We start from the raw sequence: 19,007 nt of genomic DNA, 5'->3' as shown, positions 1-19,007 counted from the left end.
CAGTGTGTTGTGTTATGTATATTATTCGTTTCGGACACTTTGTTGAATAGATTTAGCACTTAACATATAATTTGATCATAGTATAACCAGATGACCTGGACCGGCAAACCCGTAACTCAAAATGTTTTGAAGACAAAAATAAAATTTGTAGGCAGAGACAACTGAATGAAAACATGTACTGCATGCATGTACTATTCTGCTATCTGAACATTTTGAGGCACATAGACCTACCAGCACTTTCTTCAAATGGCTAAATTTAGTCTTGAAATTAGGTCACTACACACACTGACTAAAATAATCTGTAATAAGGTCACAGCAAGATGCCTTGACCAGCCAATCCATAATTAGGCGTGGGGGATTTCTAATGCCTGAACAACAACATATATTTTGTAAGTTCGTGGTAACTGCGTATAATCATACTATTGTGACTACCAAAACAGATGTTTTGTAATCTGGAAAATACAGTCAGACAGTTCTCGTTTCAAATCATATTTGCTATGATACTAAACAGCACAAAAAATGAATGTTCAACTCACAGTCCTCAGAAGTTTAAAAATATGTAAATCTGCTTTTACCCTTCAGCCAAAGTCCTCTTCTTTCAGACAGTGCTCTCGTAACTGATTTTGACTATAAACAACAGATCCAACAACATACTTACTTGATCAGATATATAATAGGCTGGCACAATCTCATAACAAAAGTTACAAAAGTGACCAGTCCATTCCAATCACAGCACCAGACCGGTTGCTGCCTGCTTTCATCTACCATTGGGACACCAGGCCACATCACAGAAATTGCAAAGGAGATATGTAGTAGAGACTTATGGCTCTGAATAAGTATTTTGGTGGGGTTAGTGGGCGTTCATTTATTCATCACTCTCATGAGACATCAGAGGGCAATGGAAAAGGAGGGGTAATGTGAGTTTGGGTGTAGGGGTGAGGGACGTTTTCTTGAGATGAAAATCCCACTTGCATGTCATCGGATGTATGGCTAGAAGAGTCAGAAAGTACATAATGTGCACTCTGTAAAGCCAAATAAACAATTTTGATAGTTTCAGCTTGACTGAAAAACTAAAACATCAAGCTGGTATCACAAAGTTGCTGAAAATCTCTTCTCGACCAGTTGGGTTGTCTCTTTCCAACTGGGCAATGTTTAGTCTTTGTGACAGTCCCTGCCATATGTAAAAGCATGTGCACTTTAAGTTGGTCTTGCAGAATTTGCACCTTTCTCTGCACACCACTGTGCAGGAGCAGTGAATTAGTTCACATTAGGTGTCTTGAGCTTTTGTAGAATGGTCCACAAAAGTCACCACATCTTACCCTGACCTTTTTGCAATCCCCACCATTCTGGGTGGAGTATTTTCCAATGTTTTCTTTTCTTTAGTAAGGAGAGGCTGTCTGACCATGCTGACGACAGGCAGATTGTTCAGAGAATCAAGCATCCTCCTCCTTCATCATCATCAATATAAACAAAACAGTCTCAGTAAGTCTGTGGCCTTTCATGCCCTGCTCTCATGGTGACCTCAATTTCGATACCCCTCCACTTCCTTGCTTGGGGTGAGTCCTGTCAATGTCTTCAGTGTCGGCAGATTCATGGGTGGCTGTTGTTTGAGGGACGTGGTGGTGGCCTCCACTCTGGGAGGGATGCTCGCTCAGTCTGGCTCCGTGACTAAGCCATTATTGTCGTTAGTAAGGGACATAATAGGTGGTGTCCTAAGTACGTTAAATCAGAACAGGCACCAATGAACACCACCTAAGTGACTCATTAGCAGTGCAGGGTCTCCTCTGGTGTGTGGCCTCCTGGCGACCTAACATCGATGGTTCCCAGTGGACTGCCGACGCTGGAACTGTGTGTGCATGCCAACCATACGCCTTCACTCGCACACGAGTGTGCTCATGTGTCTGCACACATACATACGCACCGTGCGTGCAACACTGTCAGATGTACATCCCTTTGTAAGACACCGCAGGATTGGTACACCAGAACTGAGAGTAGTGTTTGAGAGTGACGATTGACTAGTTCAGTTATTTTGGTGTATACACACTCGTGTTAGAAGGATACGGTAATTTTTGAACAGCAAGTCTCACGTCGAAAAATACAGTTTGCAGAGGTACAGAATAAACATAATGTTTGACGACATTGACAATGCTTTGCGTATACATGGCACATATCTAAATGTATGTGAAAACTGCTTCTTCTTCTTCCTTGTTCGCCTCCCGTTAGATGAGCAGCCTGGTGTCCTTGATGAAGGCTGCCGCCCATTGCAGCTCCTCCAGGGTGCTATATAGCATGGCTTCCACTGCTGTCGGTGTTGGCCAGTACTTCCTCCCGGATGCTGCATGCGTCGTACAGTCTTGAAGGATGTGGTCGGTTGTAATTGGTCCCTCACCACAAGGGAATTCTCCACTCTGTCCAATGCTAAATTGTGTGTGCATGTGGTGGAGCAGGTGGTTGTGCCCAGTCCTCAGGCGGACGATCTTGACCTGTTCCCATCGTTTCAGCAAATGGTATCTGTCTTCTGGGTTATATTTGGGATGCTGGAGGTGCCACTTTATTCCTTGCTGTGCCTTGATGATTGTCTTGATTTCATTGTATGACACCAGTTTGTTGGCCTGCTCCGTCTGTGCACCGTCTTTTGCCAGAATGTCCACTTTTTCGTTGCCTGATGCCACAGTGTGCTGGTACCCATTGTATCACCACTTTCTCCACTCTGGCACTCAGGGCAACAAGGGCTAAAGTGTAACGGTTCTGTTCTTTGCAGCGGGAGTTCTTGAGGGCTTGGAGCACGGAAAGAGCGTCTGAGAACACCACCACCTGCCCTGTTGTTCTTGTGGAGTTCTTTGAGACTGTTGCGGCTGCTTTACAGAGGGCCTTTCGCTCAGCTCGGAAGTTGGTGGAGTATTTTCCTGTTGGGATTGCAATTTTTTCATCTCCGTCTTTGTATCGGAGGAAGATTCCAGCTCCACCATCCCTCCTTGCTTCTGTGGCAGAGCCATCTGTAAAGACATGGGTCCAGTCGTCCTGGGGGTACTGGTTCCAGATGTACTCCATGGCCAGGGCCTTCGTTTGGGTGTCTGACTGTGTTCCTCTCTTCTCCACTCCAGGAATACTGGTGACGACTGTTGGGAACACCCGCCTCTTCCAAAATGGGTGGGTGATATTTCCCAGGATAGGCTTTGCTTCATGTTCCATCAAGACTGGGGTTTGTCAAGAAAACTGCAATGCCGTTGTTGACTAAGGGCGTAACAGCAATAATTATGCATCTACCCGCTGCCGTGGTGAAGTGGTTAGCGTCGTGGACTGACGGCCGAGAGGACGCGGGTTTGAATCCCAGCGGAGGTGGGTTTTTCGGCCTGTGGCTGGCTACTACCCAGAGTCGAGTGTGCTGTGGGCTTAAATGGGGAGACTGGGACCACACAGTTGAGTATCATCCACTTCAAGGATGCGTATTTGGGTGTGTTGCTCAAATTGCCTGACCAGCACTGCAAGTGTCTGTATCTCTCAGGCCTGGTTAACGCCGGGATATCATTATGACAGGAAGTGTAGAGTACAGCCTTGTCACGCAGTCCCAAACCAAAATGGACCTCCATAGCAACATCATCATCGTCATCGTCATCCTCCTCCTCCTCCTCTTTCATCATCATCAATATAAACAAAACAGTCTCAAAGTCTGTGACCTTTCATGCCCTGCTCTCATGGTGACCTCAGTTTCGATACCCCTCCACTTCTGTGCTTGGGGTGAGTCCTGTCAGTGTCTTCAGTGTCAGCACATTCATGAGGGGCTGTTGTTGGAGGGACGTGGTGGCGGTCTCCACACTGGGAGGGACGCTCACTCAGTCTGGCTCTGCAACTAAGTCGTTAGTAGGGGAATCTAAATGAGCGGCGTGGGAGTAATGCCACTGAAATGGTGCAGATGATGGGGCAACAATAAAAAAAAGAAGAAGAAAAAATATGCATCTAATTAATATCATTATCATTCCTCTTCTGCTCCTCTTCCTCCTCTGAATACTTATTATTATCATTATTATTTTTATTATTATTGCTATTTTGATTATTATTATTATTATCATCATCATCACCATTATCTTTTGAGAAAGAATTGGGTGAAACTGTCACATACAAAGCACACTAATGCATAAAGAAATCCAGACATATGTATGCACATGCAGAATATTAAAATACGCAACAAATGCCCATCATTAGATAGCCACACACAAAAGAAGCATGAATGGGACTATTCATATCTCTTTTTTCTTTATGACACAATGTGTTCTTTTCTATTTGAATATTTCGCACTGTTACCATCAATATTACTATCATGATTAGTATGATTATCATTATTTTATTTTATTTTATTTTATTAGTCAATGAAGAAAGCCACATGCAGAGCACAAAGAAAAAAAGTATTTTATTAAACAAAAGAACCCCCCAAAAGAAAACGAAACAAAAAAAACCCAACAAAAAACAAAAACAACAACAAAAAACAATGGTAACGATAATAACAAATAACTACATATGAATAGGGGAGAGAACACAAGTTTTCCTTACCTGTAGAAATTGGTCAAAAGACCAATGTGTATTCGAAAGTCTTTCGCTTTAATTGATCCACACGATGTACGTCTTGAAGCAAGGCGCGTCGCAAGCAAAATGGCGACATTTTTAAGTGAGTTCTGTTCACACATGTCTCTTTGTGAAGGTCAAGGTATTCGTGCCAGGGTTGTGTGTCTCATCAGGGCCGTAACTCTCCGTTTTCACGTGCTCACGTTGAGCTGTGCTAGTTGTCAAATGATGTGTCCACCTCCATGTCTTCTTCGTTTCGTAGATTATGATTTTTATAGCCTACATTTTTGTCTTGTTAAACCTTATATTGCCGAAAAAAAAAGAGCTGCCAATTTTAATCAATGAATAGAGGCTAAAGAAAAATTCATCAGAAATACATTGATTTAGCAATTCTTTAAAACCCCTTCGGTGCCAGGGGGAAAACGGCAGGTCATAAAACATTATCCAAAACAATAAACCTAAAACTGAGAAAATGGTCTGTCAAATGTTTACAGGCCGGAGGTCTAACATTAAACTCTTTAAGTCCTTGACTCTCTCTCTCTCTCTCTCTCTCTCTCTCTCTCTCTCAAAATATGTCCATAAACTGTTCGCCTATTTTCTTCAAAGGCGACAAGATTGAAGTTGGCCACCATAAAATTATTGGCATCACTATCGATAATAATTTGTCATGGTCGTATCATATTTCTCTGTTGTGCAAAGAGGTATATAAAAAAAACAACCAATCAACTTTCTAAAATTAAACACTTTTTGGACCTTGACTGTCAAAAACTATTTGTCTGCTTATATAGAATCACACTTTAACTATGCTTCAACAGTGTGGGATTCGGTGAGTGACAGTATTATGAAGCCTGTAAAACTGATTCTTTTAAAATCTTCATTGACTATATCTGATTATAAAGCTCTCGATATCCTCCCACTGAAAACAAAACTTCTATACATCAAATGTCTATTTATGTTCAAAATCATGTTTGGATTTGCTTCCCCCTCACTAAAGAATAAATTTGTAACCAACACTTTGGTACCACTTCCGAGGATGGATCTTTTTGAATCTAGTCTGTCTTATTCAGGGGGCTGTTTATGGAGTGAAATATTATCCTTCCTCAATATAAACAATGTAAAAAGCATCCCTAACTTTAAAAACATACATCGTGCACATTTATTGAAAAACGTGATTATGTGACACATCAATTATAACCAACAAACATGTATACGTTGTCAATATATACACGCCTCTCCCCTCCCCAGTCAGTCTTTCTCTATGTCTGTCTCCACTGTCTCTCACAATATCTCTCTGTTCAGTCAGCCTCCCCTACCTTTTTTACTTTTCCACTTATCCATTCTTCCTTCTGCTCTCCACCACCCCCGTCCCCATTGGCCTTGTTGTTATTTATCTATTGCGATATTGTCTTGTACGTAAGTTCTGTACTTATGTTTGCACATTCTTATGTAATTTGAATGTTGGTGTTGTGAATTGACTCTTGCTTTTTATTTTATTTTCTTTTTTTTTCTTAATGATCATTCTTGCTTAGAGGGCCGGATGTAAACAAGTACTTTGTGCTTACTCCTTTATCTTCGTGAGATAAAATTTCGTTTCGTTTCGTTTTGTTTCGTCACTCCTTCCCTCCCTCCTCGGTCTCTGCTCCTTTCCCTACAAAAAATACACACACCAGCCACAACCACCACCACTACCAACAACAACAAAAGTAACACTATCACCACCACAATCACATGTTTTCCTTTTCGTCTTATTTCTATTTTGAATGTCAACCAGGTTTTTCAAGCAGCCACGGAACTGGCTGGAGATGGTGATATTTACCAAGACCATACTGCATTTCGTGATGGAGAAGTTGGTCTACTCAAAGGAAACGGAAGAAGTAAGCCATGCGGAGAAGTCGGTGACTGTGATTATGTACGCCCTGTCGGCAGTCCGCGTCCTGCGAATCCTCTATCTGGGCAATGTGTTCCCTGATTTGAAGGTGAGTCCTGTCACTGTCCTTGTTGTCAGCATTTAGATTTTGTTGCTGGTATTCTCCACACACACACACAATATGAGAAAGGTTCGACCAAAGATATCAAAAAGCTACATATATAAAGCAAAATGCAAGTAATACACAACATCGGCTTCATTTTCATAATCACTCTCCCCACCACCACCCTCCCCACTCCTTCCCTCCACACAACTGTCTCCCCTGTGCTTGCCAGCTTGACTGTGCGGCCCCTAAAGATGACCTTGTACAGAAAAGTTAAAACGACATCACTCTAGAATAATACAAACAAATACAAAACAACCCGAAACGGCGAAAAAAAACAAACCGCTGGCATAGACAGAAGACGCTAAACTGGTATGAATCTAGTATATACATATCCAAACTATCAAATACTCGAAAAAAGATTTTTGCGTGTGTTGTAAATAGCATGTGTAATAGCATCATCAATTAAGCATAATTCATTTTTATTCGTAATAAACATTCATATACCATTATAGGCACCTCACCTCATTCCCTCGACCATATATATAATTATATATATATATATAATTATATATATATATATATATATATATATATATATATATATGTGTGTGTGTGTGTGTGTGTGTGTGTGTGTGTATGTGTGTGTGTGTGTGTGTGTGTGTGTGTGTGGTTGAATTGAAAACCTTTGTTTCTGTTGGGTTGTCTGTAGATTGATTATCAATTTTTGACTCACTTGTGTAAACAAAGTGAGTTTATGTTATAATGTTATGTTCGGTGTGTGTGTGTGTGTGTGTGTGTGTGTGTTAAACTTTAACTTTGCCAGTTTCTCTCAAAATACAAATTCTGGTCAGAATACATGCAGTGACACTAACAACATTATTAACGTGTTTACTGCATTTGAATATTCTAAAGCAGGCACTGAATTAACGAACATAAAAGAATTGACCATTTCACTGAGTTAAGGTCATCCTTGCTACACTGCATGGTCTGTGCGGATCTTGACAAAACATCTTGCAAAGCCTGACGCGATGGCAACGTCTCCTTTACCGCCAAACTAAAAGAATTTATCAAATAAGCATGAACGTATTTACTGCATATGAATGTGTAAAGTCGATACTTGATGAATGAACAGAAAAGAGAAATTGACTGGACAGCGTCATAGTTTCTCAGTAAAGAGTTGTCGGACAGTGATTTTTGTAGATCTATAAAAAAAACAACAACAAAAAAACAAAAACAACAACAACAACAAAAACACAACAAAAACAAACAACAACAACCAAACAAACGCACGCATATTGCGGTGTGTTGGAAGTGATAGGAACGTCTCCTTTACCTCGGATCTGAAAGAAATTCTTAAATGCCCGAAATTACCAAATGACATGATTTGAACGGCATCACTTCGATTACCATTGTCGATTTTTCCGCTAAAAATACATGCTCTAATGATAATTTTTAAACATCATTTTCGAACCCGCATAAGCCTCGTGCTTAAAACCAGTCATTCTCGACCTGAACATCCATGGGACCAATCTGCTTTCAAGACTTTAAAAAAAAAAAATAAAAAAAAATTTAGAGCGAAGCTTTCCGTAATTATAATGACGAATAGAGAACACAACAAACTATTTTTTAATGTTTTTTTTTTCTTCTTCTTATCATTAAAAAAAAACAAAAAAACAACAACTTTAAGTGGTTATCACTAGTGAGTCTTGAAGGCCTTGCCTTTCTTGTTGTTAATGACATTGCGTTGTTTCTCCCTGATTTCTTTCAAAATGCAGGGAATCTTTTGTGTTCTTTTCTCCTTACCCCCCCCATTTCATTCTCATCTGAACTTGGGCCTCCTTGTTAGTTTCATTTCCTACACCTCTGTCGCCATTTTTTTCTTTCTTTTTTAAAAATTATTTTTATTTTATTTTTTGGTCTTTATATATATATATATATATATATATATATATATATATATATATATATATATATATATATAACATACACACATATACCATTATAGGCACCTCACCATATATAATGAGGATCCTCACATAATGCATTTTTTGTACTAATAGTTGCTTTAAGTTTTCATTTTCATCGGGTTTTTTCTGGCATTTCTGCTTGAATATTTAATGCAATGAGACTTTACTAGCTCGTGTTTATGTTTACACATACCTTCAATCCATTCAGGAACACTGTTTCGGTTATCTGTTGTTGTGTGGGTTGGGGTGGGGTGTATTTATGTGTGTGCGAAGTAAACTTTAACATATTCATTTAATTTTTTTAGAAAACAAAAAAGTTCCCCCTTGACACACAGTGTGGTTTAAAAAAGGAAGATCGACAATCTGAGTTCAAACTGTAACTGGGGATCTGAATTTGCACCCCTTTGCACCCAGGTTTTTTGGGGATTTTTTTCAAAGCAACTCCAATGCCCTTGTTGTCACAAGGCAGATGTCTGAGCTGTCAGGCATGCCGTTGAAGTTGGGCAGGGCTCTCACCGTGACGTAAACTGGTTCGGACATCCTGCCTGCTGCACATTTGTGCCACAAAATACAGCCACAGGTAGCCGGATTATCAGTGCGGGTTGCAGGCGATGATATTCACTGTAGGATGTTACTTATAACACTCTCAAGGAACACCATGCTTGAATATTAATGTTTTGAAGAAAGAAAAGGAAATAAATGGTACCTGCTGATGTCCAATGTAAAACCAGAAATCCCTTGCGTCTATGACATAAAGTGCTCACATGGAATGATTTGAGTATGCACGTTAAGAAAGGGGAGATGTGGGTTTTTATGACAATGACATAAAGTGCTCACACAGAGTGATTTGAGTATGCACGTTAAGAAAGGGGAGATGTGGGTTTTTATGACTGTTAAATGAGTCTGAGTATTGGCCGTTAGCGTATGAATATCTTCTTATTTTCTGACTGGTTTTTGCCTTGTGAATGATAGTTTCAGACAGATTCATGAACATACTGTCAACGCGTCTGGATCAAGATTTGTTTTCCTTTGTTGCAGATTTGGAAATATGTGTCACCTGTTCTCCTTTTGTATATGAACCATTAGACATTATGCTGTGCCTGTCTCATACTTTAAGACCAACATATGGCTAGCAACCTTGACACATATGCGTGTGTCATTATGATGATCTCAACACATATATTTTGCCAAGCATTACCGTAGCTATGCAGTCAGGTCAGGTCTGTACCTGCCACAGGTACCATGTAACCCTGTGCTACCTGTCACATGTGGGCAGATGGAGCTCGATAGCCTGGGAAGGCAGTCCATCTAAGACAAGGAAAAGTCTGAAGTAAAACCCATGAAGTGCTAAGGAATGCAGGACAGTCTCGACATGCATTGACCCTGGGTCCATGGCCATGTCCCGACTTTCAGTAGCCGCGCCCCCGTGCCTCCGAGGAAGGTTTTTGAGCCAGAGGCTAGGACAAGGACAGTCTGATATAAAACCTACGACCTGAGGACCTCACTGTCACCGTCCCAGCTTGCTAGGCTATTGCAGATGAACCACGGGTGTAAAGGGTGGGGCCAGTACTGCGCACACTGCACTCCACCTAAAAATTCCATTGCGCAGGCTTGAAGGACACGTCCACGTCCGCGCCACCAACTATTCCAAGCCCTGTAGCGATGGGAAAGGGGCGAAAACGGCAGGTGGAAGATGTCACTGGAAGCCGCAGTTCCAATCCTGCATGCAGGCGGTTCAGGATATTGGTCGCCTGATTGTTGACCCGGAGGTGACAGCATCACTCGGCAGCACCCTGAACGACCAAGCAGCCTTTTCTAGGGACAGCACTGCTTGCTCCACACGGGGAGGGGCCTAGAAAAGGTGGTCCAAACAAATGCTCATCTCCATACCCCCCAGTTGGCTAACCGCGGTCAACGGGCATCTCCAAACGCGGTCGAACAACAATAGAGAAGAAAAGGCCGGCACCTGCCTCACAATTAGGTGCAAAAGGACTAAAGGTAGCATGCTGGAACATCCGAACCATGCGTGACTCTGCAGACAGCAACCACCCAGAAAGGCGTTCCGCTCTAGTCGCACACGAACTTCAGAGACTGAACATTGACATTGCTGCCGTCAGCGAAGTCCGCTTTGCAGGGGAAGGCAGCCTCCAGGAACACGGCGCTGGGTACACCCTCTACTGGTCAGGCAAGCCAGAGACTGAGAGACGCCTTTATGGCGTAGGCTTTATGGTCAGGAGCACCATTGCCTCCAAGCTTGAAAACCTGCCAACAGGACACTCAGACCGAATTATGTCCATGCGCCTCCCACTACGGAACAAACAGCATGCCACTCTGTTCAGCGTGTACGCTCCAACCCTCCAAGCGGACCCCACAGAAAAGGTCAAGTTTTACACTGATCTGCGCAACCTCGTTCAGAACACCCCTGCTGACGACAAGGTCATCATCCTTGGCGACTTCAATGCCAGAGTTGGCCAAGATTCAGAAGCCTGGAAAGGAGTCCTTGGCAAGCATGGCGTTGGTAATTGCAACGACAATGGGCGCCTTCTCGAGTTCTGTGCAGAGCAGCAGTTTACCATCACCAACACCATTTTCCAGCAGAAGGACAGCCTGAAGACAACGTGGATGCATCCTCGGTCCAAACATTGGCACCTCATTGATTACATCCTGATGCGCCAGAGAGACGTACGAGACGTCCTACACACCCGAGTGATGCCCAGCGTGGAGTGTCATACTGACCACCGCCTCGTCCGCAGCAAGCTCAGGCTCCACTTCAAGCCCAAACCAAAGAAAGGAGGAGCTCCTAGGAAGAAATTCCAGGTCGGCAACTTTCAGTCAGCTGAAGTGAAAGCTGAATTCCAGGCGAAGCTTCAGGACAAACTTGAAGACCCCAGTTGCCCCACAGACCCCTCTCCAGAATCACTATGGGCACAGCTGAAATCAGCCATCCTGCAGTCCTCTGAAGAAGTCCTAGGGTTCTCGTCGAAAAAGAACAAGGACTGGTTTGACGAAAACAACCAGGAGATCCAAGAATTGCTGGCGAAGAAGAGATCAGCCCACCAGGCTCACCTTGCACAACCGTCTTGTCCGGTGAAGAAAGCAACCTTCCGGCTCTTATGCAGCAACCTCCAGCGCAAGCTTCGTGAGATTCAAAATGGGTGGTGGACCAACCTGGCAGAGAGGGCTCAGCTTTGTGCAGACACTGGTGACTACCGGGGCTTATACGAAGCCTTGAAGGCGGTGTACGGTCCCTCATACCAGGTCCAGAGTCCCTTGCGCAGCGCAGACGGCCAGGCGCTCTTCACAGACAAGATGTCGATCCTGAATAGGTGGTCGGAACACTTCCAGGCCCTCTTCAGCGCCAAGCGCACGGTTCAAGACTCGGCAATTCTCCGCATCCCACAACAGCCAGTGAAATTAGAACTGGACGAGCTACCAACCCTAGAAGAGACTGTCAAGGCCATTGAACAGCTGAAATGTGGCAAGGCAGCAGGGGTTGACGGAATTCCGCCGGAGGCGTGGAAGAATGGAGGCCCAGCACTACACTCCAAACTCCACAACCTCTTTGTCTGCTGCTGGGAGCAAGGCAAACTACCACAGGACCTCCGTGACGCAGTCATCATCACCCTGTATAAAAACAAGGGAGAAAAGTCAGACTGCTCCAACTACAGGGGGATAACTCTGCTCTCCATCGCAGGCAAGATCCTCGCCAGAGTCCTCATAAATCGGCTGGTGCCTACTATCGCCGAAGAACATCTCCCAGAGAGTCAGTGTGGCTTTAGAGCCAACAGAGGCACCACTGACATGGTCTTCGTTCTCAGAAAGCTACAAGAAAAATGTCGGGAACAGAACAAAGGACTGTATGCGACATTCGTCGATCTCACGAAAGCTTTCGACACCGTGAGCAGAAAAGGTCTGTGGGAGATCATGAAACGTCTAGGATGCCCCCCAAAATTCCTCAGCATCGTCATCCAACTACATGAGGAACAGCGTGGACAGGTCAGACACAGCAACGACCTTTCGGAGCCCTTCCCAATTGGAAATGGAGTGAAACAAGGTTGTGTCCTCGCGCCGACCCTCTTCACGATCTTCTTCAGCATGATGCTCCAACAGGCCACTGAAGATCTTGGCGACGACGACGGTATCTTCATCAGATACCGCACTGATGGCAGCCTATTCAACCTGAGGCGGCTACAGGCCCACACCAAGACACTAGAGCAACTCATCAGAGAGCTTCTGTTTGCCGACAATGCTGCCCTCGTCGCCCATACAGAAGCGGCCCTGCAGCGTATAACGTCCTGCTTCGCAGAGGCTGCGCAGCTCTTCGGCCTAGAAGTCAGTCTGAAAAAGACGGAAGTTCTCCACCAGCCTGCCCCACGGGAAGAATTCCACGCTCCTCACATCAACATCGGTGAGACAGAGCTGAAGTCGGTCCACCAGTTCAGCTACCTAGGCTGCACCATCTCGTCTGATCGACAAGGAGATCGACAACAGACTTGCAAAGGCAAACAGCGCATTCGGCAGGCTGTACAAGAGAGTGTGGAACAACAAACACCTGAAGAAAGACACAAAGATCAGCGTGTACAGAGCTGTTGTACTGCCCACCCTGTTGTATGGCTCCGAAACCTGGGTCACCTACCGGCACCACATACGACTGCTTGATCGCTTCCACCAGCGCTGCCTTCGCACCATCCTCAGCATCCACTGGAGTGACTACATCACAAATGTCGAGGTCCTGGAGCAGGCAAAGACTATCAGCATCGAGGCAGTGCTGCTAAAGACCCAGCTACGTTGGGCAGGGCACGTGTCCAGGATGGAAGACCACCGCCTGCCCAAGATCGCGCTGTATGGCGAACTGTCCACTGGCCACCGTGACAGAGGAGCACCCAAGAAGAGATACAAAGACTCCTTTAAGAAAGCTCTCGGTGCCTGTCACATTGACCATCGCCAGTGGTCCGCAGTAGCCGCTGATCGAGAGACCTGGCGACGCACCATCCACCAAGCTGTCTCCTCCTTCGAAAACAACCGCAGGGCCAGCCTTGAGGACAAACGCAGAAGGAGGAAGAACCACGACGCTGCAGCCGCGAACCCAGTCCAGACTTTCCCTTGCAACCGCTGCGGCCGACTCTGCTTTTCCCGCTTTGGCCTTGTCAGCCATGAGCGTGCCTGCATCAGACGTGGACAACGCCCTTCCTAGATCTTCGTCAGCGAAGCCAGGCCATGATGATGACCGTAGCTATGTTGCAGGTTGTGTGTGTGTGTGTGTGTGTGTGTGTGTGTGTGTGTGTGGCTGTGTGTGTTAGCATTAATATCATCACTATCATTAATACAGTACGGTAACAACGCACTGACTGGGAAGCAATTTCCTGCTGTCACTCAGTATGAAACCGTTCTACATCAATGAGCCACACACAACAGATCTTTAGATCTGATGAAGTGAGAGAAGCTCTGCATTTATGGGCGACGTAGTTGTAACCATTGCTGATGAGCAATTCTCTGTTCATGTAAAGTATAGATTGATCGGCAAGGGTCTGTATATTATTTGATGTGTTAAAATAAGTTCAAAACGTCGTTTCTAATAACCCCTGTGTTAAGTTATTCTGATATTCAGAGCAACTGCACTGCAAGTGAAGAGCCATTTGGTTCAGTGTTCTGCGTGGAAATGATAGGGTTCATAGCCTTCAACTTACTCCCATATTATGGCACAGAAGTGATACGAAAGATACTATTATGAGTATTCTTAAATAATATTCGTAAGCTTACCTTCAAGTACTTATTTCACGATCAGTAAGTAGTTCACTTTGTGACACAGTGTTCATCACATGGCTCACTCACACAGTGATTAAAGGTAGCTGACAAAGATAAAACACAGAAATGAATTTACATTAATTTAATATCCACATTAACTTCTTGACTCACTCACACACTCTCACACCATGGATACAGTACACTTCCTACAAAATTCCGCTCATTCACAAGGAGAGAAACAGGGTAACTGGAACTCCGACCAAACATGAAAATCAAAAATAAATATTCAAAGGTCAAAGTTCCCAGGATGCTGAAGCCCTACAAGGATCCATCACCAAACAGGATGCCCCATTTACTGTCTTCTTCTTCTTCCAGTGATGCCCAGCTGCCAACCTTGGCAATTACTGACATTTGGAGAAGCTGTGCATCGATTTGGTATTAGTTAGACGAAGAGAGAGAGAAAGAAAGAGAGAGATTGTTGGTAGAATGGAGGGGGAGCGGGGGGTGGGGGGGTTATACTAATTTGCAGTATACAGATGTATGCAGAGCTGCACCACAGCTGTTAGGCTTTGTCCCACCAGCAAGCAGGAGGCAAGTGGTGCCCCGGGGCACCCTAGTAGTGCGCCAGGCCTGCAAAGCGCCATATCTTTTTTTTTTTTTTTTGGGGGGGGGGGGGGGGGGGGAGGCAGGGATGAATAGTCTTCTGCTTGGACACTCTCTAGAGGAAGATGTTCAGGGTTGGGGACTGGACTGATTCAGAAGGGGATGGTGTTCCAGTCGCGGATCGTTCTTGGGAAGAAGGTGGTGTTTCTACAGTCCGTACAGCAGGGAATGCGCTTACTGTGCTGCTTGGGGGCAGAGGTTTGAGGGCTGTGCATTTCACACATGCTTCACAATGCTTTATTTTATATAGCATGGAAAGATTGTCAAGGCCACTGGAGCTGATGGAGTATGTTACACCAGAGGCATTCCTGTGTCAGTTTAAGACAAACCTGGCTGCTCTTCGCTGGACTTTTTCAATCCTGGAGGCTTGCGTGTTGGTGTAGGGGTCCCAAACAGTGCTGGCATACTCTACAATTGGCTGAACAAGGTCCTTGTACACCAGCTCCTTGGTCGTCTTGGAGCACACCTTCAGGTTTCGCCACAGGAAGCCCTGGGCACTGTTGGCTTTCACACAGGTTTTGTCAATATTCTCGTCCCAGGAAAGATCGGTCTGCAGTGTGACCCCGAGGTACTCGAGGGTGTGGCCATGGAGGGAGTAGGTGGTACTGGCATTCATGGGCTTCCTGATACGGGTTAAGGGCAGCTGGTACCAGCACTGAAAGCAGTGAAAAATTGGCTGTTGAGTACTTCTGCTTTCTGTTTAGGGTCATTGATGAGTCGTCCACTGGACTTGAGTGCTGGGACTTCTGTTGTCGTGGAGTGCTGGCGTTTCACGTTGGTCCAGAAACGTTTATGGCCTGCGCTGGGATTGTTGTCCAAGTTGGAGGAAGTAGGAAAAAGTTCTGTATGTAATGTCAGTAAGTACGGCGGAGTTGTTTTCGGATCTCCCTGTTTAGACCCCTGACTTCTTTCTGCAGGTCTTTTGAGCGACTCTTCTTCATGAGCCGGTATGCTCTGTCGCGATTCCTGATCAGTCTGCATGTATTGGTGGAGATCCATGGGTACAAGTCCCTTCTCTTGGGTGTTTTGCTCAGGATGTGCCTGGCCATACTGTCCTTCAGGGCTGTTTTGAACTTCATCCAGAATTCTTCGGTAGGAGTATCACCTGTGTCCTTGTAATCCTGCTGGAGCTCGACCATCTCCCGTTTCATTTCCTTCCAGTTGGCACGCCGGTAGAGGAGGATAGGGCACAGGGAGTTCTTTAGCAAGTCAGGTGTTGTTTTGTACTCGAAGTACACAATGCTGTGGTCAGACAGGCCAGGGATGACTTCAACTCTGGGAATGTGGGAAGGGCAGTTGGTCATCACAATGTCCAGGCTGTTCTGCAGGTGGGTCAGTTCTAGCACCATGTGCTGAAGACTGGTGTCAAACTAGGTCGATGAACACTTGGTGAAGTGTGGCATTGGCCGGATGGGGCTTCAATAGGTCCTTGTACACCAGCTCCTTGGTCGTCTTGGAGCACACCTTCAGGTTTCGCCACAGGAAGCCCAGGGCACTGTTGGCTTTCACACAGGTTTTGTCAATATTCTCGTCCCAGGAAAGATCGGTCTGCAGTGTGACCCCGAGGTACTCAGCAGAGGGAACTCACTGGAGGGTGTGGCCATGGAGAGAGTAGGTGGTACTGGCATTCATGGGCTTCCTGATACGGGTTAAGGGCAGCTGGTACCAGCACTGAAAGCAGTGAAAAATTGGCTGTTGAGTACTTCTGCTTTCTGTTTAGGGTCAGTGATGAGTCGTCCACTGGACTTGAGTGCTGGGACTTCTGTTGTCGTGGAGCGCTGGCGTTTCACGTTGGTCCAGAAACGTTTATGGCCTGTGCTGGGATTGTTGTCCAAGTTGGAGGAAGTAGAAAATGTTCTCTATGTAATGTCAGTAATTACGGCGGAGTTGTTTTCGGATCTCCCTGTTTAGACCCCTGACTTCTTTCTGCAGGTCTTTTGAGCGACTCTTCTTCATGAGCCGGTATGCTCTGTCGCGATTCCTGATCAGCCTGCATGTATTGGTGGAGATCCATGGGTATGAGTCCCTTCTCTTGGGTGTTTTGCTCGGGATGTGCCTGGCCATACTGTCCTTCAGGGCTGTTTTGAACTGCATCCAGAGTTCTTTGGTAGGAGATATCACCTGTGTCCTTGTAATCCTGCTGGAGCTCGACCATCTCCCGTTTCATTTCCTTCCAGTTGGCACGCCGGTAGAGGAGGATATGGCACAGGGAGTTCTTCAGCAGGTCAGGTGTTGTTTTGTACTCGAAGTACACAATGCTGTGGTCAGACAGGCCAGGGATCACTTCAACTCTGGGAATGAGGGAAGGGCAGTTGGTCATCACAATATCCAGGCTGTTCTCCAGGTGGGTCAGTTCTAGCACCATGTGCTAAAGACCAAGTGTCATAAACTAGGTCGATGAACACTTGGTGAAGTGTGGCATTGGCTGGGTGGGGCTTCAATGTCATCTTCTTCCAGTCCCAAGAGGGGAAATTGAGGTCGCCGGCTATCAGGAGCTGGGCGTTTTGCATTGCAGCGGCTCTTCTTAGAGATACATCAATCGCATCAGGCCGGCAGAGTCAGAGACATCTGGGCGGTAGCATGCACAGAGGAATAGTGGGCATACAGGTCTCAGAAGAAGAGCGGAGTTGGCATGAGGGAATGTAAAGATGAATGAGATCAGAAAGATACTGGTGGATCCATCTTTTTCTTGATGAGGACAATGGGTGCACTGTAAGGGGAGGACGCTGGTTTAATGACTCCCATTCTTAGCATGTTTTCAACTTCACAGTCAACTGTTTCCTGTTGGGAATAAGGCAGAGGGTACTGTTTGACATTCACTTGTTTGTCATCCAGTAGTACTAGGCGAAACTGCGCCACGTGAGTCTTGTGAGGTAAGTCAGTAAGACAGTCCTTGTACTGGTCACACACTTGTTCACTGTCTTTTCTTTCAGGTTGGGCCAGCTTGGGTGACAGTGACACTTGAGTTTGTTTTCCTCGGATACCAATGGTAGCAAGGGTACATTTCGAGAACCCAAAGGAACGTCTTCCATGTCCTCTGGTACCAAGACTACGTTAACCATTTCAGCTGGTTGATCCTGGCATGTTTGAAGTGGTCTCTCAATGTATTGTTTGAGGAGGTTTGCATGGTATAACTTGGGTCATATTTCCCATCTTCAGGCGGTAGTCATTTTCTCCAACCTTCTCTTCAATTTCAAAGGGTCCCTTCCATGACAACTCAAGTTTACTGGTTTTGCAGGGGAGTAGAATGGAGCCAACAGCAAACTCCCTCTGAACTGCTCTTTTGACAAAGGCTTGAGCATAACGTTTGGTGGATTTTTACAAGTTTTTTCAAGCCAATGGAAATCCCAGATGTGACCAAACCTCCAGTGGCACTTCAGCAATCTTCGCAGCTTCAGTCCCTTTTAATGGAATGGCTTCTGGGTAACGAGTAGCATAATCTACAATTACCAGAATGTTCCTGTTTTCACGATCAGTGACGGGTATGAGCGGACCAATCAGATCAATACCAAGTCTCTGAAATGGCTCTTCCATCAAAGGCATCTTTCCTAGTGGTACTTTGTGAACCCTACCCTTGAGAAAAACTCTCTGGCAACAATCGCATGATGCATAGTACCGTCTGGCACCTGAAGAAAGTCTTGGCCAATAAAATCCTTGCCACTGTCTTTCCTGGGTGCGTTTTACACCAAGATGTCCTGTTGTAGCCACATCGTTAGCAAGTTTCAATACTTCCCGTCTTTGCTGTTCTGGAACAACAATCTGACTGTACCTGCCTTCAGACCCATTATAAACCCATTGAAGAAGTCCTTTTTTCTACAAAAACTGGACCGTCCCTTTCTTTCCAGATGGTCTGACTTCAGCTTGGTTGGCAAGACTTCGAATGGTGGCCAAGGAAGGATCATTTTCTGTGCTAATTGCAGTTCAGCTCGAGAGTCAATCTCACCCTGTCCTTGGACTTCAGACGGTGCAACCAACTTTTCTCCACTCTTCTTCTGTTTCCTTGTTTGCACAGGAGCACAGATAGTGGGATCGGCATAGACGGACAACTGATGACACCAGCCTATTTCTCCCATCAGTTGGTTTCCAGTAATGACATTTG

Source organism: Babylonia areolata, chromosome 12 (assembly GCF_041734735.1).
Source record: "Babylonia areolata isolate BAREFJ2019XMU chromosome 12, ASM4173473v1, whole genome shotgun sequence".
Taxonomy (NCBI): Eukaryota; Metazoa; Mollusca; class Gastropoda; order Neogastropoda; family Buccinidae; genus Babylonia; species Babylonia areolata.
This window is presented reverse-complemented; position numbering follows the sequence as displayed.